Consider the following 24,949-nt stretch of genomic DNA (forward strand, 5'->3'; position numbering starts at 1 on the left):
AGGCTCAGGTAATTACTGGTCGTGTCACTTTGGGCAAGTCAGTTAACCCTGTTTGCCTCAGTTTCCTCATCTGTACAATGAGCTAGGAAATGCAAATCACCTTAGTATCTTTTCCAAGAAACCCCAAATGGGATCATAAAGAGTCAGATAAGACTGAAATGATTAAACAACATAATTTAATTTGGCCCTTACTGAAGTAAGGCAATCCTTTAACTGCCTTAATTGATTCTCTATCATACTTTCCCTAGAAGTTATTCTTAACCTTCTCTTCTCAAGCCTTTTATTTCCTCTAATTCCTCTACTCTCTCAGTAGATACTGAAACACCAAACAACCAGATTTATTCACCACTGATGGATTGAATTTTCATCTCTATGCAGGATTCTCAGATCTGTTCATCTAGCTCTAACCTCTCTCCCCTGACTTATCTCCCATTGCCTTTTAGACATCATGAAATGGATGCCCTATACACCTCTTAAATTCACTCTGTCTAAAACTTAACTCATCATCCTTAACTTCCTTCTTCCAAACTTCTTTTACTATCAAGGATACCATCATCTTTTCAGACACCCAAGCTCACAACCCTCCTATACTAATAGTTGCCAAGGTCTGTTGGTTCTATTTTTGTGCATCTCAAATTCACTGTACAACAATGTTGCCTGGTTCAGTCTCTCATCTCCTTCCACTTGGACTATTGCCGTAGTCTCCTTGCCTTAAGTCTCTTCCCCCTACTCATCTGTAAAACATTTTTCATTGGTGTAGATCTGTGTTCCTCCTAGAGTTTCTCCACCACTTCCAGGAGAAAATATCAGATCTTTGGTTTGGCTTTAAAGCTCTTCATGACCTCCTTCTTTCCAGGCTTTTTACCCATTACTCCCCTTCATGGCCTCTGTGATCCAATAACCCTAACCCCTAAGACTCCTTTCACACTCCATGAATTTTCACTGTCTCCCAGGTATATTCTCTAGCTTCCTTTAAGTCTCAGCTCCTGTAATAAGCCTTTTCTCATCTGCTTTAAAGTTAGTGCTTTCCTTCTAAAATCATCTCCAGTTTATCGTATATGTCACGTACACAATGATATCTTTTTATATATGGTCCTTTACACATTGCCTTCCCCATTAGCCTGAACTCCTTGAGGGCAGGGGCTGTTTCTGCCTCTCTTTGTGCCCTCAGCACTTGGAAAATACAGCAGGAGCTTAACACATGCTTGGTGATTTCTCTAGTTGTATCTACAGCACTTAATGCAGGGATTGACCCTCTTAAAAGTTCTTCCTTCATTCACTTTTCTCATATAACTCCCTGATGAGTTAGCATCAGTATAATTCTCCTATAGTATAATTCTCCTACTTTACAGATAAGGTCATTGAGACTGAGAAAGTAAGTGACTTCTTTATGATTCATACCATTTCTAAGTGTCCATGATGGGATTTGAATCCAGGTCTTCTGATGCTCAAGCCCTGTTCTCTATTGAACCATGTCATGGTTCAATATGAATCTGGTCAATGTCATGTTGACCAGATAACTGCCTTCAATATATAGAGTAGAGGCCTGTCTTATGAAAGAAGGACAAGCCTTATTCTGCAGACCCAGGAGCACTGGGAGGTAATTACAGAGAAGCAGATGCCAGCATTGACTATTTAGGCAAGATTGGGCTGTCCAGCACAGGTATTTGAACTAAATCTGAATAGCTAGCGTCATTGACTTGGAATAAGAAGGGACTTATGGAGTCCCAAAGGTGATTGAAGAGATGCTTCTATACAATTATATGAACTACAAATTCTTGGAACTCCCTCCCTTCTCCATTGGTGATTCTGGGACTTTTGTTTATATTGAATTGATGAACTATTTCAATGTATTGAGATTATAATAAAACTATGAAGTCCCACAAAGGGAAAAGTCAGGTTTGAGGAATGTCCTTGTTTGGTAGCAGTTTGACTCTAAAGAGGTCAACCTCTTCTCTGTTTTGGGCCAGGCTAGCCAGTCCCTGAAGTGCCAGTGCTTGTCTTTTGTCTGTATCTGGCATTGCTTTAATGAGCCTGGATAGAAACATACTCAGAGGAGTTCTGGGGCTCCCAGGTGTAAGGGGACTGAGGTCATCAAGTTCAGGTCCTACCTGGATATGAATCCCCTCCAAAGCATCCCTGAAAAATAGTGTCCACTCTCTGTTATTGTTCTGCCTCCCCACAGTGTGCATCATCCCGTTTGTCCCTAACTGTCTTTTGGAATCAATATAAGCACATGAAGCCTCTTGCCCATGGTGACCAGCCCTTCAACGACAGTGACTGTCTGGGGATCCCCTGAGCCTCCTTCTCCAGGCTGGGTGTTCCGTGTTGTATCAGCACACCCTTGTGTTATGGTCCCCTATTTTCTTACCGTTTCGCTCATCCGTGGTATAGTGCATGTGTCATTTCTTACACTGAGAACATTTAAATATCAATTTTGGAGGGATTATGTTCATAATTGGATGGGCATTTCCAGCCTCATTTGTACTGGGCACTTCATCTCTCAGAGCCTCAGGTTCTTCATTTGTCAATTAGGGATAATAATCCTCACTGCGTCTTCCTCACAAGGCTGTTTTGAGAATCCAGTGAAATCATAGATCTGCCTGGGCTTAGGAAGATTGTGCAAGACCTGAGGATTGGAAAAGTGGATTCTTAGTGTTAATTTCCACGTTAGAATGTACATACTCTGAAGATGGCTGTCAAGCCTAACCTGCTTAACACTAATAGAAGAGATTGACAGTTTTTTTACTCTCTGACCCAGCTGCCTTTTCTCACCCTGGAAATGTTTCACCTAGACACTTACCCCCTTCTCCTACTGATGACTTTCTGCCTGGAACCTCCTTTTAAGGAAGGGGCCAGGCCCATTTCAGCTCCCTCCTCACCCAATTTTGCTCCTGATTCCAGATTTTTCAGATATTTTCTACTTCTAACCTCCTGCATTTTGTCCTCCAACCTCAGCTTTCTAGCTCTCAGTATATATCATCTTCCCTCTTGAGACTGTAAATTGTAAAGGCAGAGATTCTTTTTTTTGCTTCTACTTGTAACACCCTTAAGGACTTGGCAGAATGCCTGGTACATATTAAATATAAAATAAATATTCTGTCTATCCATCCATCCATCCATCTATCTATCTATCTATCTTGCATGATAAGAGCAAGGCAATTGAGAGTAGGAGAATTGAGTTTGGGAAGTGGCTTTTGTCCCCTTCCTCTCTATCTCATATTCAGAAATTACTAGAAGGTTTAGATTTGCTACCATCTTGCTGAATGAGAATTATAGTCAATAAACATTTGTTAAGTAACTACTATGGACACTGGGGATAAAGGAGGGAAGACTATCCTCAAGGAGCTTACAATCTATTGGGGAGGCTTCCAAGTTCATGGCTCCACCCTCCAATCAGAGGTGCCAATGAGGTATGAGTTCCAAGAAACTGCAGGATGGTGAAATTTCCCAGTGATATGCACATGGCAAGAAAAGCCAAAGAAATCTGAAATGAGTACAGGTAGAGGAGGAAGGTGACCTTGGATACATCCCTTCTCCTTTCTGAACATCAGTTCCATTATCTGCAAATTGAGGATATTCATACTAGCACCACCAGCCTTACAAGATTATTATGAAGAAAGCATATAGACCTTAAAGGATTATCTTTATTGTTCTATCCTCTTGGAAACCTTTCTCATATAGAAGTAGATGAAAGGCACAGCAAAAGCACTGCTGGAGAGTCTCCCAAGCCAGGATGACTGGACCCGCTGCAAGGGCATTCCAATTCATTGTATTCTCCATGCTGCAGACTTGACTGTTTTTTTTTCCTTCATCAACTTCTCAGGTACACCATCATGGCTTCTTCTATCCTCTTTATTAATTGGTTGTTTAGTTAGCACACCCCTCCCTTGCAACTTGCCATGTTCTACCTTTTGTTTTTAAACCTTTATCTTCTGTCTTAGAATCAATATTGTATTTTGGTTCCAAGGCAGAAGAGTGGTAGGAGCTAGGCAGTGGGGGTTAAGTGACTTGTCCAAGGTCACACAGCTGGGAAATATCCAAGACCACATTTGAGCTTAGGGCCTCTTATCTCTAGGCCTGGCTTTCAATCCACTGTGCCACCTAGCTCCCTCCCATGCTCTGTCTTGTCCAGTTCTATACCCCAAGCCCCTCAGCATTGTTCCTCATTCTCTGCTGATCATGCCACTCCCCACCTTCAGTGCCTCTAAGGTGAATTACAGGCTACTTGCTGTGTTTGACACTTAAAGCCCTTTCTAATCAGGCTCCATCTGCTTGTTCCTGAGTGATTTCACTTTTCTCCTCCTCACATTGTCTACATTCCATCCATATTGGATGGCTCCCCTTACTTCCAGTTGAATGCCAATTGGACATCTAAACTGGACAGCCTACAGATATATTAAGCTCAACATCTCCAAAAATGAACTTGATCAAGCCCTTCCCTCATCCTAACTTCACTATTACTCCAAGATATAACCTCCCCAAACTAATATCACCATCATTGCTAACATATGTGTAGTACCTGCTATTTGCCAGATACTTTTCTATTCACTTTACAGATACTATCTAATTTTATCCTCACAACCATCCTGGGAGGTAGGTACTGTTATCATCTCTATTTTGCAGAGGCAGACTGAGGTGAAGTGAGTTGTCCAGGATCACCCAGTTAGTAGACATGTGATTCTGGATTTGAACTCACTTCTTCCTGAATTCAGACCCAGCTGATAGTCCACAGTGGCATCATGCACCTAATATATGATACTTACTTAATGCTGTCAGTCTGCCTAATGCTTCTTGAGCATCATCTGCCAGGCAAACTTTCAAGATGTATTGGAAAGTTTATAGAAGAACAGAGGTAAGAACTTCATTGGAAGCAAAGGTATGAGAGGGGTGAGATCTGCATCAATGGAGTGAATAACCACACCAAGAAAACCACATGTTCTCCAAAGTTTGGAAACCATTGTGCCATGTGATGATGCCTTAAAGGAACTGAGGATGTTTAGCCTGCAGAAAATAAAGCTCAGGAGGGATTTATAAGTGACTTTACATATTTGAAAGGCTACCATGTCACCTATGCAACTAGGTAGTACAGTAGAAAGAGTGCTGAACCTTCACTTAAGCAGACATGAGTTCAAATCATGCTTCACTCACTAGCTATGTGACTGGGCAAAAAAAAAAATCTCAGTTTCCTCACCTGTAAAATGGGGATAATAACAGCACCTACATTCCAGAGTTGTGAATATCAAGTGAGACACAAAGTACTTCATAAATCTTAAAGCACTATATAAATTCTAACTATGATTATGATTAGCTTGGTCTCAATTAGTGTGAATAATCAGTCCCCTGAAGTGTTCACTTTGTTTGAATTTACAATGAATATTTCACTGAGCTGGAACTAGTTACCAGTAGTTACCAGTTACCATCTTTTATATAATTATATATAATGTGTGTATATATTTATATATATGTATATATATTTGAATAGTAAACTTTGTATATTAAAAATTCAAATACATGCAACCACTTTAGGGGATTCATTATTTGCAAGTTAGAAGCTAGCTTCATCACTGTTGCATTGAAGTGAGATCCAGTTTCCAGGAAACAGGACTGGGAGCAATGGGAAGAAGCTCCAACGAGTCAGAACTTGATGTAAAGCTAGCCTCCCTAACACTTAGAACTGTCTGCAAGGGAAAGGGAAACTGAGCCACCTCCTAAGACCCTTTCTTGAGTTCTTCAAGTAGAGACCAGATGACTACGTGGCAGAGTTATAGAGAGCATTATTGGACTTTTCCCATTCTGAGATAGTGGAACTTTATTCCAGGAGAATTATTATTCTTTGACTGATTGTCTTCATGTGGCCCCGTGCCCAAATCACCATCAGAAAAGTTGAGACAAATTGTTTTCATGTGCATGACAGGGAAGCAGAATCATCCAAATCCATATTTAAGTATATTGTCCCTCATCATGATTTCAGATCTACCAAATGATAAAGCATATAATCCTGTTTTCTCTATTAATGTTCTTGTCCAACTTGTTCTCATTGAACTTTTTGGTTTCTTTGTTGACTTCCTCTTCATCTATCATCTCTAAGGTCCAGGGAAATTTAGATGATTTGTCCAAGATGACCTGAGCAGCAGGTCATAGATCTGGCATTTCAAACCAGACCTTCTATCACTCTGTAGGTGAGGAGGAGACCAATCTGGAATCAAATAATGGCCTAGTTTAGATTTTTTTGACAGTGATACTGAGGAAAGCCTGGGTGCTAAAAGAAAAAGAGGATGAAAAAAGTTTCAATGGAAAAACCTACAGGATTCAGTGAGAGATTATCTGAATGATTTGAAGGGAAGGAGAGTTAAAAATGACTGAAGTTTTGAACTCAGTTGCCTAGGAATATAATAGAAGCTAGAAGGAGAATAGCTCCTTAATTGCTTTTCTAATCAGCTATTTTAAGGGGAAAAATTTTTCTTTCTCTTCTGACTTCCTGTCACTCTGACCATCTCAGAAAAGATGCTAAGTTCTATATAATTTCTTCTTTTTAAAAATTCTTACCTTCTGTCTTAGAAAGAAAAGTGGCAAGAGCTAAGCAATCAGGGTTAAAATGCTTGGCCAGGGTCACACAGGTAGGAAGTGTCTGAGGCCAGCTTTGAATCCAGGACCTCTGACTCCAGGACTGGCATTCTGTCAGCTACCTAGCTGCCCCTTTGTTTCCATTAATTTGTGATGTCCATTACTTGTGATGTCCTTCTTGATGTTCCCATAATAAACTCATCTGAATGGGATAAACAGATCTTTAGCTGAGAGAAACTATGTTAATTGATTCCTAACTAGCACCCTCAGCTGAGGAAACTTGAGATCTGGAAGCCCTACTGAACAGAAGACTCCCAGGATACCATTCTAAACAGAAAAAGACAAACAATGGGAATAAAACTTGATATTTTAAAAATTGAAGAGAGAGAGAGAAAAAATAGAGCTAAAAATAAAATATCTTTACCCCAAAAGAGAAAGATAGGGACTGGATCTGTGATTTTACTAATAGAGGAAACACCAATGCAGAACAGCCAATCTTAGCTATACTTTCTAGTCACTGGATTGCATTGAGCACATTGGTTAAATATCAGTATGGGTCAAAGGTAGGAATTAAAATCATGGCTTTCTGACTCTAAGGGAAGCTCTCTGTTCACTAAAATAAGCCACATCAAACTATTCAAATTCAACAATGTTTATAGTGCATACTTGCATGTGTACACCCCCCACACACACGCGCGCGCACGTGCACGCGCGCACATACACATACTGCCCTAACTCCCCAAGCTAGAAACTATTCCTAATTGGTCTTTATCACATCCCATGAGTTTGGGAGGCACATGGCTCCAGATATGACTAAATCCTTATAGAATTAGAATTACTGATATCTTTTCAATATTTACTTACTACCCCATTTTCCTTTTTACATTCTTTAAAGTTAGCCATAGAGTTTGGGCCAAATGACCCAAGAAGTCTTTAAAAATTTTTTGAGATCTGTGATTCTGTGAATTTGAAATACTTCCTTTGGTAGTTCTATTTTCTCATTGGAATGTGTACTTCCTCCACCAGTGAGTATGTCTGTGTCTTTTCACAAATCCTCTCTAGAGAATCTCCCTAGCAAAATTGGGGGCATGGGGGTGGGCAGGGGAATCCTTTGGTCTTTTTTGCTGTTTGGTTAAGTATGGTGGTCCTGGACAAGTCACCTACATTCCTTAATGCACATGTGTAGATGACAAGCAGCAGCAGTACTGAACCTTAACCCCTGTCCTGGGCAGACTGTTGGGGTTCCAAGAACACTCACAGAGGAAATTATGACCATTTATTGGGGCTTAGCCACCCTAGTGGTTTTTTATTACTGGTCCCATCTTACAAGTGAGATAATCAAGTACCAGAGAGGCTAAGTGGACAGTTTTCATGGTGACTGATGGAACAAGTATGTCAACTCTAGCCTTTCAGCTTCTAACTCTTTCATAAAATCATAGGTCTTTGAAGTGGAAGGCAACCAACTCATTTCAAAATCAAATAAACTGAATCACAGAGGGACAGTAACAGCATGCATGTAATATCTAGTAGATGCTTCCACTTTAGAAACACACTCTGAATTGAACATAAACCCTAAACCATCTCATTAACTGTTGAAAGCTTTGTTTTGAAGGACTACAGAGAGAATAATTCCTTAAACTTATCAAGAAACTAAATGTTTGTAAAATCTTTTCAAAAAAATATGTTTTTGGTTCTTATTTACCTTTGTGTCTCCTTGGCTTTGCATCCTGGGACTGGTTCTTAGTAGTAGGTGTTTAACAAATGTGTCTTGAATTACTCAGGGTCATAGGGAAATCATGGCAAAACTACAATTCAAACTCAGACCTCTAGTCTCATTGTTGGTATTTGTTATACTGCCATCTGTCAAGGTGTCTCTCCCCCCTTACTTTCTCCTCCATCTGTCTGTCTGTCTCAATGCCTCTCTCTTTCTCTGTCTCATCTACCTTTCCTTCTACCCCCCCCCCCAAGGAATTAGGAAATCTAATTAAGAGTTTTCTCTTTTCCTAAGCCCTTGAGCCCCAACTCAGAAATAGATGTCTGTTTAAAAACCAGTAGCTTTAGGGTTTGGATATACAGAGTCTAGCACCACTCCTTACATCAGAATAGCTACATTACATTAAGACAGAATAATGTGTATTATTAGGCTTGGATTGGGGAGTGGTGGATAGCTCTTAGAATATCCAAGAATTTCTGAGTACTCAGAGGTCATGACATCACAGTAGAGCAGTGATGGTGAACCTTTTAGAGACAGAGTGCCAGCCACCACTCCCCACTCCCACCCCCACCCCCCAGTGCCAGACTTGTCTCTCCCCTTACCCCACACGAGAGGAAGAAAGCATTCCCATTTGACTGCTGGGCAGAGGGGTGGGTGAAGTGAGGAATGTCCTCAGCACAGATGGAGAGGGGGAGGATAGTGGCCTGAGTGCTCTGTTCCCCTTCAGCTCTGCCACCTGTAAGCCACCCACCTTACTCTCTGTGTGCTCCCATTGGGCTTCTGGATACAGGGGTGGGAGATGTGAAAAAATGTCATCAGGCATGATGGAGAGGGGGAGGGGAACAGCTTCACTCAAGTCCCTTTGCCTTTCTAGTAATGAACTTTGGGTGTGTGGTGAGGGGGAGGGTAGGCTCATGCCCACAGAGAATACTCTGCATCCCATGCCATAGGTTCACTAGAGCAAGAATCCTTTCTACATGCATTGTAGGATACCTCCTAGTCCTGACTCATCTTCCCCTGGCCTTTACTATTAATAGCCTATGGTACTATCCTTATAGTAATACTGATAATAATAACTCATTTGTGTAGTTCTTTGAATTTTACAAATGGCTTTCCTTACATCCATCAAAACAGGATTGTAGACTGTGTTAAGGCTAGTGGAAACCTCATAACACATTTTTGATTAGGAAAAAGAATATTTGCCATTGCACTTAAATGAAGAGATTCTTATAGTTTTACACTCACTTCTTGACCTCATAGAAGGACTCAGAATAATCATTCTTAAGTTGTAACCCTTTAAGTCAGTTGATTGTTGAACCACATATATTGTGGCATTGTTTTAATATCCTACTTACAGATAGATCTTTGTGTTGCACTTTTTAATAACCATCCACATGAGACAGTTGGTAGTGATTATTCCTATAACCACTGAGAGTATTTCTGTCCTTTTATTGTACATTTGTTGACAGTTGTGATCATCACTGAATGAATGGCTTTTTCAGTTTCTGACTTTCCAAGTACAAATTGGAACATGTAGGATTCAGATGTATAAAAGAGAGAAAATTACCGACAGCTTTGAGTGGCAGTTACATATCAAACCTCACGGGGGTTTGACAGGCAACGAATATCGTTATTAGACGCTTTTTCCATAATTGCTGACATTTATCCAGTGTTTCACAGTATTTGCTAATGTATTAATGCAGTCAGTCTTGGGGAGGCTGCACATGCCTTCTTAGCCCTGGCTTTTATGGGATTCTTCAATTCATAGACCTGCGGATACTTATTCCCTGCTGGTTGCCGTAGTGACAGAGCTCAGAGATAAGCCGCGACAGAGCCCTTTGGTGATTGCTTTTCAGGTGACATTCAGAGGCAGCTTGAGCAGAGTGTCCTTTTATAGTTCCTGTAATTCAGAAAATGATAACAGCTTTTTGCTGCTTAGAAGAGAAGGCTGTCGACCGCTCCCCATGGGATTTCCGTTTGCTCTGCTACTTCAGACCAACACCAGCCTGATAAAGTTCTTATTATTGGGCAGATTGCAAAGTGCAAGGGATGGAATTAATTATGATGGTTAGGAAATACAGGACTGATACTACAAACCAAACTTTAGGAAGCCAGGACTGATTCCCCATCCCTTAATAGACCAAAAAAAGGGGAGGGGGGTTAGAAGCTGTTAAAGGCAGTTGCAGTTAGGAAGATGCTAAATTAACCAACCTTGATGTTGAATTGATTCCTAGAATCACAGTATGTTTCAGATCTAGGAAAGACCTTAGGACACTGACTATTAGAACGTGGAATTTGTAATAGACAAGACCAAGAAATCAAAGGTTCTTCAATTCTTTGTTCTTCTGGGTCTAAAACTACTCTGAGAGTTCTGTCTTCTTGTAACATGCATCTAACCAGGTTATAAACTCTCAGAACTAGAAGGGACAACAGGACCATTTCTTTACACAAGAGGATATACTGTAGCCCTGAAAGAGAGGGAATGACTTAACCAAGGTCATTCATTCCATCAATGGCAGACAGTGGTGGAACGCAGACTACCTTTAAGTTCAGAACTTCCATTTTATCTCTTTACCATTTGGCCATGAAGTTCAGAAACTATTTTTTATTTCTCTCTTATTCCAAACTATCATTTTATTCATTTAAGTCGACTGTTTAAAATGTCATAATTGCCTTTCTCAAGGGGTTACCCTTCGTCCTATCCTTATAAAAAGTGCTCCCAAAATTGTAGCTTAAGAAGAAGCCATTTCATCCAACTCCCTCATTTTACAGGGGAAGAAACTGAGCCCCAGGAGGTAGTTGTACTTGCTCAAAGTCCCATAGCAACTCAGCAACAGAAATAGCTACTAAACCCCACAATACTGAGCCACCTGCTCAAAGTAGATTTGGGCTAATTAGTTCTATAATTTTCTTCTGGCTTATCATTAACAGAGTATACTATATCAAGAGGTAGAGGATCTATAGACTATCAGACTTGGTCAGTGTGTTGCTAAAATAATTATTTTTCCTCTTTTCCTATGTTAAAAAAGGATAAGTCCTTAGCTAGGAGAAGAAAAAGGATATATTCAGAATAAGGTGATATAAAAACAAAAGCTATCAGTTAAAAATCTTTATTAATTGATTATTAGGTCTTCAGCAATTACTTTCATTTCCCTTTTTCCTGGGCCTCTCTGAAAGAACAAAGATGTAGATTGGGAGTTTTTTACTTTTTTTGTGTGTGCTGTGGACCCCTTCTCAGAATAGTGTTTGGTGATTTCAGGATTTTTCTAAATTCACAATTGAAAAAAATGTTAGAAGTTATTAAAAATGAAGGTATTTTTTCCCCATCCAAGTTCATGGACCCCTTGAAATCCATCTACTGACCCTAGATTAAATGATCTCTGACACTTTTTATCTCTCAAATCTCCATGTTCCCATCAATTTGTATGAAGTTTCACAAGGCTGAAAATCTTCAATATAAAGGAGTTTTTCTTAGAGACCTTCAAGTCTATGAGAATTGCCAGTTCAGAAGCAAACCCAATGGCCTAAAATGCCCATTACTATGGATGAGGTCATTTAAGATGAGGCTGAGAAGGAATCCAAAGCTCAGGGCAGAAAGAGAATCCAAAATCAAACTCAAAATATTAAGGAAAAAGACCTGAAGCACTTGAAATACGAACATTTACATTTTAGATTCAGTTTGCAGGTAAATAATGAGCTATGACCATTGTCTGAATAAATGCAAGAAATATCAGAATGTCACCAAATGAAAATAGAGCACCAGCCCCAGAACTCTGTCCAAAGAGCCTGTAAGCATTGGCTCAGTGCCCAAGGAAGGCTGACCAAGATACTCTTCAGTGTCTCTGTCAAGGAGGCCCCATTCAAGAGTTAGGACCACCAATAGCAGCTTCCTGAGAGCAATGGGAATCTAACACCCAACAAGCTTATCTCCTTGAAATATATTTTTATTGCAAAGCCAATCAATGAGTTTGATTTATACCTGTAATCGAAAAGCCCTCAGATGTGCTTTAAGATACTTGTTTCTAACCTCTATGTCCTCTGTGTAGAGCAGACGTAAAGTAAACTTTTATAAAATTCAAATATTTGTAATTCAGACACAAAAGGGTAATCTTTAGGCTAGTGACAAACAAATATGACATTTTCAGAGTGATGTTCAGTAAACCATTATTAGGCTCGTGTTACCCAGTGGCATTGGTTGGTTTTCTGCCTATGGACAACTTTGCCCCCAGTTTTGGCACTGAAACACTTGAGAAAAATGGGAACAGGAAAGCTGCATGTATGCTTTTTCTTGTGTGGGTTCTGGCCCTGGATCGCTACATGTAATTAGTCCCAGAAAGTCACAGGAAAAAAGTGAGGCTGCTCTTGGCTGCTTGGAGAGAGAACTTCAATCTCCTCTGTAGGTCACAGCCTCTTGGATTCCCTCAGGACTTAAGAGGAGATAAATGAATTGAAACTAGTGATTTTGTGCCAAATATTCTTTTTTTTGTTGCCATATAAATTAAATGATTCTGCACATATTTTTTGGCCTTCTGGGAATGATTGTCTGCTTTCCTTCCATACTCCATGAACCTAAGAGTATACTTGTATCCTCCTTCACTGGTGAGAAGACCAAGACCCAGAGAGATCAAATGAATCACTATAGCAAGTATTGTAACCCTCAAGGGTTCATGCCCAGGTCTTTTGATGACAACTCCAAGGTTCTTCTATTGTACCATACTATCTAAGGGCCTCTAGAGAGTTTCAGAATCACCGTAGCTGAAGGAATGGAAGCACTTCAGAAGAGCCCATGGTTCTATAGGGAGTGTGTTAGGCCATAGGCCAGATTTTCTGTATAGATAATAATCACTTGGAGTTAGCAGTGGGTCACTGTAGTGGTGCCTCAGAACTGGGCACTCTGCACAATAGGCACTTAATATATGTTCATTTCATGAATAAATGATTATTCAGTGTGTTAGACACTGTCTTTGATATGGGAGATCTAGAGACAAAATCAAATAGAATGGGAGCAAAGATGCACATAAACAAGGAGAAACAAATTCAAAATAATCATGATAATACTAGCTAACCAATAAGGTTTACAAAGCACTTTACCTGTGCTATCTCATTTGATCTTTGTAACAACCTTGAAAGGGAGGGACTGTTACTATCCTTATTTTATTTTATTAATTTATTTAGTCAATTTAGAACATTCCTTGGTTACAAGAATCACATTATTTCCCTCCCTCCCCTCCCCCTCCAGTTCCAGCAGCTGACTCGAAATTCCACTGGGTATTACGTGTGTCCTTGATCAGAATCTATTTCCATGTTGTTGTTTGCATTAGGATGGTCATTTAGAGTCTACATCCCCAGCCATATTCCCTCGACCCATGTATTCAAGCAGTTGTTTTTCTTCTGTGTTTCTACTCCCACAGTTTTTCCTCTGAATGTGGATAATGTTTTTTCTTATAGATTCCTCCAAGTTGTTCAGGATCACTGCATTGCCACTAATGGAGAAGTCCATTACATTCAATTGTACCACAGTGTATCGTTCTCTGTGTACAATATTCTGGTTCTGCTCCTTTCACTCTGCATCAATTCTGGTCTGACTTGTACTGCAGCTCCAGATTTATGAAGTTCACGCAGTTTATGCTGTAATTCCTGTATATAGGAAGCAATAGTAGTATCTCCCCCTAATAGTGATGTATATGCCGGGGAGAAAGGCTTAGCCTGTATAGGCGGATGTCCAAAAAGCATCGCAAATGGTGAAATATGTAAGTCTCCTCTAGGCCTGCTTCTAAGATAAAATAGGGCCAGAGGGAGAATTTCAGGCCATTTTAAATGGGTCTCAGTGCATAATTTTCCAATCATGGTTTTAAGTTCTTTATTCATCCTTTCAACTTGGCCTGAGCTCTGGGGATGATATGGAACATGGAATTTGGGAGTTATCCCCAAGCAAGAATATATTTGGTTTAAGACAGAATCAGTAAAATGACTTCCTCTATCAGAATCAATACGTGCTGGCAGGCCAAAACGAGGAATAATTTCTTTTAAAAGCACCTTAGCAACAAAAGCCGCCATGGCTCGGGTCGCAGGAAATGCCTCCAGCCGTCTGTTCAGTTGATCTACTATGACTAGACAAAATTTATAATGTCCGTCCTTTGACATTGTTATGAAATCTATCTGTAGGTGCTCAAAAGGTGTGTAAGCCAGAGGACGCCCACCGAAAGCTTTGCCACGAAAGACGTGTTGGTTATATGTGCTGTCAAGTAGAGCAGGCTGAACACACTTTAGAGGCTATGGTAGTTATACTGGGGGCTATCCATACTCTCTTAACAGAGTCCACGATGCCCTGGGTACCAAAGTGACCATTTTTATGCACAGATTGGAAATTTATACCTTATAATTGAGCACAGGATAGTTTGGTGGAAAGGGTACCAGCAGTTGGGGGAATCAGGAAAGGCTTCAAAAAATCTAGTACCTGAGCTATAGTCCCCATACATTGTTCTTAGTTCTATCTTCTGGGGCCCTGAAAACAATTTTAATCTCAATCTCTCTCTCTCTCTCTCTCTCTCTCTCTCTCTCTCTCTCTCTCTCTCTCTCTCTCTCTCTCTCTCTCTCTCTCTCTCTCTCTCTCTCTCTCTCTCTCTCTCTCTCTCTCTGTCTCTTTTTCTCTGTCTCTGTCTCTGTCTCTCTCTCTCTCTCTGTGTCTCTGTCTCTTTTTCTCCTTCTCTGTCTCTGTCTCTCTGTCTCTCTCTGTCTCTCTCTCTTCCCCTCCTCCCCCCCCCCCCTCCCCTCCTTCTGGCTGGCTGGCTGGCTGTCAGTAGTCTATCTCATTCTCTTAAATCCCTCGGATCAGTTTAACTACATTTTGAAAAAAATGTTAAAATGTGCTTGCCAGTTGGAACCTTAAGGCAATCCTGAAAGTTATGGGACTGTTCTAGTCCTGGAAGAGCAAGGGTCCTGGTTTTCACAAAGAGAAAGAGAATAGCAATCCATAACCCTTCTTCAAACTATAGGATGTTGAATTGTCTTTGATTCCTGATAAAAATGGAATTACAAGTGTCTCTTCACACATTTTGAGGCCAGGATCATGACACCCCTGTGATCTTGAAAATCCATGTAATTTTTTTGGCTCTCCTTTAATAATAAAGTCTGCATTTTTTATTTTTCTTTTATGGAGTGTTTATAGTACTTTATTGTAAAATTTAAGTTAAGTATTTTATCATAGGCTATGTAGTTTCTAAATCATTTCTGTGTCTTCTGCTCACCTTTACTTATCATCTGCAGCTTCCACAAAAATCCTCCAAAATTCCCATTTAATTCTTATGCCAACCCTTGAAATTACTTATTTTGGTTTGTACTATGACATATCAGTCTAAGTCAAGGGAATCCATGAACTTGCATTGTTACAGAGATGCCTGTAAAAAAGATATGGTAACTTGAATGAGAAAAGCACCATCTTACTTAGTTTGAAGATTCACTAAAATTTTCTGAGTATACTGTCACATTAGCTGAAAGCAGGGACCATTTTGCCTCTTTGCTAATGTCTGTATCATCAATTTTGTTCTCTTTTCTTTCTATACCTTTCCTTTCCTTTCTAGAACTATATTAAATAATATGAGGGGGTATCCTTTATCCCTATTTGTATTAGGAAGGCTTCTTACATTTCTGCATTGCAAATGATCCTAGCTTTTCATTTTTATTCTGATTTTGATCATGTTAAAGAAAGGACCCTTGTATACCCTTGTATACCCTTGCATTTTAGGGCTTTTAACATAAATAAATTCTGTATTTGTCACAGACTTTTTCTACATGAATTAAGATAATATGAGCAGAATATTTTTGTATGCTATTTATATGATAAATTATGCTAGTCATTTCTCTAATGTTAAATTATGCTTGCATCCCTGATCTAAATACATCCTAGTTGTAGCTAACTGTCTTTTTAAAATGCTTATTTATGTAGTCTTCTTACATGGATTTTAAGAACATTTTCTTTTTTCCCTATTAGATGTAAAAACAATTTTTAACATTCTTTTTTTCCAAAGTTTTGAGCTCCAAATTTTCTCCGTTCTTCTGACCCTTCCCTATCTCCCCACCATCTTCTAAGATGGTAAATAGTCTGATATAGGTTTTACATATGTAAACATGTAAAATCTTTTTTCCATATCAGTCATTTTGTGAAAGAGATCTCAAAAGAAAGAAAGAAAATTAAATAAAGCATGTTTCAGTCTGCATTCAGCCTCCATCAGTTCTTTTTAAGAGGCCACATAGCATTTTTCATCATGAGACTCTGGGATTGTTTTGGATCACTACAATGCTGAGAATAACAAGATTGTTCACAGTTTTTCAACAATACAATATTGCTATTACTGTGTACTTGTTTTTCTGGTTCTACTTACTTCAATTTGCATCAGTTTATATAAATCTTTCCAGTTTTTTTTTTTTTTTCAGAAATCATCCTGCTTATCATTTCTGGTTTGTTTGTTTTTTTCTTCTGGTGCTCTTCTCTTTTATGTCTTAAAATTTTTTATGTAATTAATTAGTTTAAAATATTTTTCCATGGTTACATGATTCATGTTCTTTCTCTTCCCTCCTCCTCCTCCCCTCTTCCCATAGCCGTTGATCAAGACCTATTTCCATATTATTAATAATTGCATTATGGTGATCATTTAGAGTCTACATCCCGGATCACATCCCCATCAACCCATGTGATCAAGCAGTTGTTTTTCTTCTGTGTTTCTACTCCCACAGTTGTTTCTCTGGATGTGGATAGCGGTCTTTTTATTAAGACCTGTAGAATTTTCCTGAATCATTGCATTGCTGCCAGTAGAGAAATCCATTACATTCCGTTGTACCACAGTGTATCAGTCTCTGTATGTAATGTTCTCCTGGTTATGCTTCTTTCACTCTGCATCAATTCCTGGAGGTCATTCCAGTTTACATGGAATTCCTCCAGTTCATCATTTCTTTTAGCACAATAGTATTCCATCACCAACAGATAACACCAATTTGTTCAGTTATTTCCCAATCAAAGGGCATCCCCTCATTTTCCTTTTTTTTTTTGCCATGACAGAGCATGGCTATAAATACTTTTGTACACGTCTTTTTTCTTATTATCTATTTGGGATATAAACCCAGCAGTAGTATGGCTGGATCAAAGGCCAGACAGTCTTTTAAAGCCCTTTGGGCATAGTTCCAAATTTCCATCCACAATGGTTGGATCAATTCACAACTCCACCAGCAATGCATTAATGTCTCAATTGTGCCACATCCCCTCCAACATTACTTTCCTTTGCTGTCATGTTAGCCAATCTGCTAGGTGTGAGGAGGTACCTCAGAGTTGTTTTGATTTGCATTTCACTAATTATAAGAGATTTAGAACACTTTTTCATGTGCTAATTGACAGTTTTGAGTTCTTTATCTGAAAATTGCCTATTCATGTCCCTTGCCCATTTGTCAATTGGGGAATGGCTTGCTTTTTTGTACAATTGATTTAGCTCCTTATAAATTTGAGTAATTAGACCTCTGTTGGAGGTTTTTGTTATGAAGATTTCCCCCCCAATTTGTTGCTTCCCTTCTAATTTTGGTAGCATTGGTTTTGTTTGTAAAAAAAATCTTTTTTAATTTATATAGTCAGAATTATTTCTTTTACATTTTGTAATATTTTTCTAACTCTTGCTAGGTCTTAAAATCTTTCCTTTTCCATAGATCTGACAGGTATACTATTCTATGTTCATCTAATTTACTTATAGTTTCCTTCTTTAGGTTCAAGTCATTCACCCATTCTGAATTTACCTTGGTGTAGGGTGTGAGATATTGATTTAAAACTAATCTCTCCCAAACGGTTTTTCCAATTTTCCCAGCAGTTTTTATCAAATAGTGGATTTTTGTCCCAATAGCTGGGCTGTTTAGTTTTATTATACATTGTTTTGCTGAGGTCATTTACCCCAACTCTATTCCACTGATCCTCCCATCTGTCTCTTAGCCAGTACCATATTGTTTTGATAACCACTGCTTTATAGTACAGTTTAAGATCTGACACTTGAGAATATCAATGGAAATAATGAAAAAAAGAATGTGGAAGGGGGCCTAAAATATAATATTTTTTAATATTGCAATTTTAATTTTTATAATTAAAGAGATTTATTAAAGATCATTAGAAGTAAAGGAATAAAACAAATAAATACATGTGTCCATGGCTTATTGGCCTGTTAAAACCCCCACACTTTCCACCACCATGCTAGAGATAGGAAGCCAAAGAGGCCCAAGAAGGACTGCCCACTGAATTTATCCCTTGTCTACAGGAAGTATGTAATGGCAGGAAGTCAGTGGACTCCCAGGAAATGTAGCTCTTTTTTCGGATAACAGATTTTCAATTATACAAGAATCAGTACTATATTTGTGTCATAAAAGGAATTCTATATAATTCCTTCTTTACTTGTTACGTCAAATAGTTTGTATAATATTGGGATTAGTTGTTCTTTGAATGTTTGATAGAAATCACTTATTGACTCCATCTGGTCCTGGCAATTTTTTCTTATGGAGTTCTTTGATGGCTTGTGCAATGTCTTTTTCTGCTACAGGATTATTTAGGTATTCTATTTCTTCTTCTAAATCTAGGAAATTTATATTTTTGTAAATATTCTTACATATCACTTAGATTGCTGTATTTATTGCCATATAATTGGGCAAAATAGTTTTTAATGATTACCTTAATTTCCTCTTCATTAGAGGAATTAGAAATTAGAAATCATCTTGGATACTGTTCATTTGATTTTCTTCTTTACTTTCTTAATTAGATTAACCAATACTTTATTTTATTTGTTTTTTCAAAGTGGCAGCTTCTAGTTGTATTTATTAATTCAATAGTTCTTTTACATTTAATTTTATTAATTTCTCCTTTAATTTTTAGGATTTCTAATTTAGTTTTTATCTGGGGTTGAAATTTATTCTCTTTTTTGTTTTTTTATTTGCATACCCAATTCATTGATTTCTGCCTTCCCAAATTTGTTAATATATGCACTGAGGGATATAAATTTCCCCCTCAGTACTGCTTTGGCTGCATCCTATAGATTTTGATAGGATGTCTCATCATTGTCATTCTTTTCAATGAAATTATTTATTATTTCTATGATTTGTTCTTTAACCTTTTTTGAAGAATCAATTATTCAATTTCCAGTTAATTTTTGGTTTGCCTCTCCATGTACTCTTGCTAATTATTATTTTTATTGCATTATGATCTGAAAAGGTTGCATTCATTATTTCTGCTTTTTTGCATTTGTTTGCCATGTTTTTATGCCCTAGTACATGGTTAATCTTTGTGAATATAGCATGTGCTGCTGAAAAGGTTTATTCCTTTTTGTCCCTATTTTTTCCCATATATCTGTTAACTCCAATTTTTCTAAGATTTCATTCACATCTTTTACCTCTTTCTTATTTACTTTTTTTAATTCATCTAGATCTTATAGAAGCAGGTTCAGGTCTCCCACTAATATAGTTTTACTATTTCCTAAAATTTGGGTGCTATACCATTTGGTACATACATATTGAGTACTGATATTTCCTCATTGACTCTACTGCTCTGTATCAGGATGTAATTACCTTCCCTGTTTCTTTTAATCACATCTATTTTTACTTTGGCTTTGTCAAGTATCATATTTGAGACTCCTGTCTTCTTTTTCTCAGTTGATGCCCATTAGATTTTGCTCCAGCCTTTTACTTTTACCCTGTGTGTGTCTGCCTATATCATGTGTGTTTCTTGTAGAAAACATATGGTTGGATTTTGGTTTCTAAACCACTCTGCTATTTGCTTCCATTTTATGGGTGAGCTCATCGCATTCACATTCAGAGTTATGATTACCACCTGTGTATACCCCTTCATTTTGATTTCCTCTCCTAGTCCTGCCCTTTCTTCTTTCCCTATTTCCTTCTACACACCAATGTTTTGTTTTTAACCATTCTCCCTAATCCCCACCCTTGCTTTACTTCCCTTTCCACCTCCTCCCTTCTTATTCCCCTCTTATTTTTCTTTATGCTCTATTAAATTACCTTCCCCCTCTCTTTCTCTTCCTTTTTGTGCTCCCCACCCCAACTCCCCACCTTGATTTTTCCCTCTCAACTTTCCTATAGGGTAAGATAGATTTTGATACCCAAATGAATCTAGATGCTTTTCCCTCTCAGAATTGATTCCACTAAGAGTAAGGTTATCTATTAACACTCTCTACTTCTCCTTCTTATAATAGTATTCTCCCCCTCCCATGTGCCTTTTTGTGTGGTATAGATTATCCTATTTTAATTATTCCTTCAAGTTTCTCTTGGTGCCATCTTCTATTTCTCCCTTTTCTTTTTTTTGCATATCATCTTAAACCACTTAGTACCCCAACCTCTACTTGTGAATAATTCTTCTAATTACTATAATAATAAAATTTTTTACTGTTATGTATTATAAATATTATAAACAACATTTTTCCATAGAGGAATATAAACAGTTTGACCTTATTAAGACTCTTAAAAAAAAGAAATATCTCCCCCCCTCATTTACCTTTTCATGTTTCTCTTAATTTTTGTATTTGGACATGAAATTTTCCATTTAGTTCTGGTCTTTGTATTGAGCTCCAGAGAGGTTTTTGCTTTGAGGCTATTTTTTGAGTCTATGTGGACTTCTTCTTCTTCTGTGTAATCTTCTGTGTAATCCCATGAGTTGTCTCTGTGCCCAAGCTCTGTATTCCTCAGCCTCCTGAGGTCCCAGGTCTTACTGCTCTTAGGGGTAAGTCTGTAGTGTCCTCAGCCAGCACCTGAGAACCTATAGGTTGCCCAAAAACTTGCTATGACTCTGGCGCCATCGTTGAAGTTGTAGGAGCGGTGATGAGCTCACCTCTTGGTGGGAGTAATTTCACCCCCTTTTTAGCATGGAAATGCCCAAACTTTCCCTACCTTTAGTGTTGCGCCCTACAGTGGAGCCCCTTCACTCATCTGATTTTGGTTTTGTTCTTTTCAGGCACTTTATATTGGTTGGAGGAGAAGAGAGGAAGAGCCTTGCTTCTATTCTGGGGTCATCTTAATCCAGAAGTCTGTCATTTCTTATAGCATAATAGTATTCCATCACTATCATTCATATACCACAACTTGTAAAGCCATTTCTCATTTGATGGACACTTCAGTTCCTAATTCTTTGCTACCACAAAAAGAGCTACAATTAATATTTTTGTACAAATAGGTCTCTCTTCCCCCCCCCCCCCCTTTTTAAAAAGTCTCTTTTGAATACAAATATAGTAATGGTATTGATGGGTCAAAGGGTATATGCAGAATTTTAATCCTTTGAGCATAGTTCCAAAAAGTTCTCCAGAATGGTTGGATCACATCTAAACTCCACCAGAAATGTATTAGTGTCTCAATTTTCCCATATCCCCTTCAACATTTTGAAATATGGAATGTTCATTTGCCTGACAGATGATCAGTCTCCAGCTTCTTGTCTTGCTGCATGCATGCCTCTACCACAACTTATCATTTCTCTTTTCTGTCATATTAGCCAATCTACTATATATGAAATGATACCTTAGAGTTTGCAAGGATTTTTTTTTAACCCTTACTTTTTGCCTTAGTTTCAATTACAAAACAACAACAACAACAAAATGGTAAGCAAAGGAGATTAAATGACTTGTCCAGGATTACATTGCTAGGACGTATCTGAGGTTAGATTTGAACTCAAGACCTTTAGTCTCTAGACCTGGCTGCCTATCTACTGAACCATCTGACTGATCCTCAAAGATTTCTTAACAAAGATTTTATTTTCAAATATTTGCATCAATTATTAACATTATAATAACCAAATATTAAATTGATTTTTAGTTCCTTTTCTTTACTTTTGTCCTCCCTGATTAATTTATTGATCCTGTTTATTTTTTGCAAAGACTTTGGTTGAATACTTTTTTCTCTTGTTTTGAGAATAATTTTGTAGGATGAATCTAAATGATTCATAAACTTTTTATAAAATTCACTTGTAAATCTTTTGGACCCAGGCTTCCCTCCCCCCCCCCCCCCCCCATTTTTAGTAGTTTATTTATGGCCTCCTTGATTTCTTTTTCTGAGGTATAGTTATTTTAAGATATTAATTGGGTCAAAGAACACATTGTAGAAGTAAGTAATAATGATAATGATAACAATGAGTGTATTTGAACTTGGGCATTTCAATAAGAAAAACAGTCTTCAAAAATAGATCTCTTTTATTTCTGATAATTTGACATTTTTTCTCTGTTTTGAATTCACCAGCTTATTTTTTATTTTGGTAATTTGATTTTCCTCTACTTTTTATGCTTAGATTCTCTAATAGTATATCAGTTTTGTTAGGAGGCAGTGAGGTTTAAAGACTAGGCCTCAATTTTATTAGTAATATAGCCTTTATTTTGAATTTTTCTTTAATTTCAAATTTTTTTCTTTTGCTTATTTTGTGGTTACTATTCTAATCATTTTCTGTATTTTTAAATTGCATGCTTAGTTTTAGCAGTCTTCTCTTTTTCTACTTTGTTCCTAAAAGTTTTCTGAGAGATTGCCTTCTGAATTCACCACCATCCATCTTCTATTTCTGGACCTTTTGTCCTAACTGCCCCCCATGCCTGGAATGTGCTCCCTCCACACCTCAAAGAATACCTCTTTTCTTTCCAAGATATATCTCAAGAATCACCTTTGACATCCTTTTTTCTGCTTCCCACAATTTCTATTACCTGTTCATACCACCTTGTATTTAATTACTTTCTGTTATCTGACTTTCTATTTATTCTGCATGAACTTATTTACATATTTGTCTCCTTTAGCATGTAAACTACTTGTAAATGGGCTTGGTTTAGTCATTTCTATTCTCAGTAACCACTACAGTTCTTAGTACATGGTAGGCATTTAACAAATACATGCTTATTCATGATTTGTTTGGGGGCATTTTCTAGTGCTTACTACCCATGTACCCTTGGGAACATGCCTATTTACAGAATGCTAAAGGGCTTCCTATGTCCTAAAGTATGTTATGCCTTGAACCTTCATTTTCACTCTTTGCCCTGTACTTTCATGCCTGTTATTTGAAAGATTGTCTCCACTCAAGGGGTGCTGAACCCTTCCATCCTAACAATGGAAGATTCTTAGAAAGCGACACAGACTGTTTTTAGGGCCCTATTAGAAGTCTTTGTAGGCTGGTAGGAGTTATAGGAGCTTAAGCTCTGCTGGCCTTGCCTTCCTGCCAGGATAAGAAAAGACCTTTATGGAGGTTTCCTTCAGTTATCCTGATGAGAGGTGATAAGAGCTTGTATTAGGGTGGTTTTTCTTCAAATGGAAAGTATGTAGAGACCTATGTAAGAGATGCTCGTGTGAGTGTGAGTGAGTGTGTGTGTGTGTGTGTATGTGAGTGTGTGTGTGTTTCTGTCTGTGTCTGTGACTGTCTGGTCATTTAATTTCTTTCTACTAAACTGTGAGTTCTGAGGGCAGGGATATCTCTTTAACATATGAGATTATGTCCCTAATACACTTTGTAATAACTATAAAGTGCTATCGAAATAGCTTTTTGGTACAAGCAAATATCTTGTTTAGGTTTAGGTCAAGGTGCTGCTAGGGTGGAGTGGAGGAAGGTTGGCTTACCATGATGTCCCCCAGGACTATACGTCTACATAACTATTCAAAGCATCACAGAATATCAGAGCTGGAAGGAACCTTAGTAAGTAGCATTAATTTCATTTCACAAAAGAGAAAACTGATTCCCAGAGTGGAAAGGGATTTTTCTAAAGTCCCATAGCTAAGTTGTAGAGATGGAATTTGAATACAAGCCTCTTGTTTCTAGAGGCCAGGCCTTTTCACTGCATGAAGTTAAATTTCTTATATATTCACTAGCAAAGAAGAAGTTGAAATATAACATACCAAATCACTTATTTACTTATTGCTTACTGTTTTCTTTCTTTTTTTAAACCCTTACCTTCTTAGAACCATTGGTTCTAAGGTAGAAGAATGGTAAGGGCTTAGGCAATGGATGTTAAGTGACTTGCCCAGGGTCACACATCTAGGAAGTGTCAGATTTGAACCTAGAACCTCCCATCTCTAAGCCTGCCTCTCAATTCACTGAACTACCTAGTTGCCTCCAATTACTGTTTTCACGGCTTCATGCTTGGGGAAGTGGGGAGATAGGACACTAGAGGATAAGAATTTGGTCTCTACCTTCAGGGGAATAAGATTCTATTTGTAAAGCTAGATAACAATCAAATGAGAGTTCGGTTCAGTGACAGGAAACATAGTCCAAATTAGTACATGATTAATTTCCCAATGAATTATACAGACAATAATTCTTTTAGGAGTTTAGAGGAAAGAGGTACCACTTGACCATCAGTGATCATGGCAAGTTTCCTGGAAGAGAGGGGATTGGAATAGGGAGTTTATAAGTTGTTAGAGAGGTTATAATAATGAAATTGAGATCTTGTCTAGTCCAGCACCTTCCTGTGGCAAGTAAGGAGGCTGAAGCTCAGAAAGGGGAGTGCCTTTGAGCCTCAGCTTCCCTATCAGTATCCCCATTTATACTGTGGTTCCTAATGCTGCCTCAGGAATGACTGTCTACCAGCAGCCCAGCTCAGTGATGAAACTCTCACCCTTATTGTAACAGCTTGAGGTTGCCTAGATATTAGCTGCTGTTAGAGAAATCACCCAAGGCTTCGGGGT

At 38.2% G+C, this 24,949-nt stretch overlaps 1 protein-coding gene and 1 long non-coding RNA gene across 6 annotated transcripts in view; one reads left to right on the forward strand and one right to left on the reverse strand.

The window, feature by feature from the left end:
* The window catches only part of LOC103099655 (uncharacterized), a 30,337-nt gene extending 21,548 nt beyond the window's left edge, over nt 1-8,789 (reverse strand). The window contains exons 1-3 of the long non-coding RNA XR_008916044.1: nt 8,270-8,789; nt 6,550-6,769; nt 2,372-2,629 (exon numbers count right to left, since the gene is read on the reverse strand). This is a non-coding gene — a long non-coding RNA (uncharacterized LOC103099655). The remainder of the gene's footprint in view (nt 1-2,371; nt 2,630-6,549; nt 6,770-8,269) is intronic.
* The window catches only part of FAF1 (Fas associated factor 1), a 438,628-nt gene that overhangs the window by 254,378 nt on the left and 159,301 nt on the right, over nt 1-24,949 (forward strand). The window lies entirely within an intron of this gene.

This window comes from Monodelphis domestica, chromosome 2, assembly GCF_027887165.1.
Source record: "Monodelphis domestica isolate mMonDom1 chromosome 2, mMonDom1.pri, whole genome shotgun sequence".
Lineage (NCBI taxonomy): Eukaryota > Metazoa > Chordata > Mammalia > Didelphimorphia > Didelphidae > Monodelphis > Monodelphis domestica.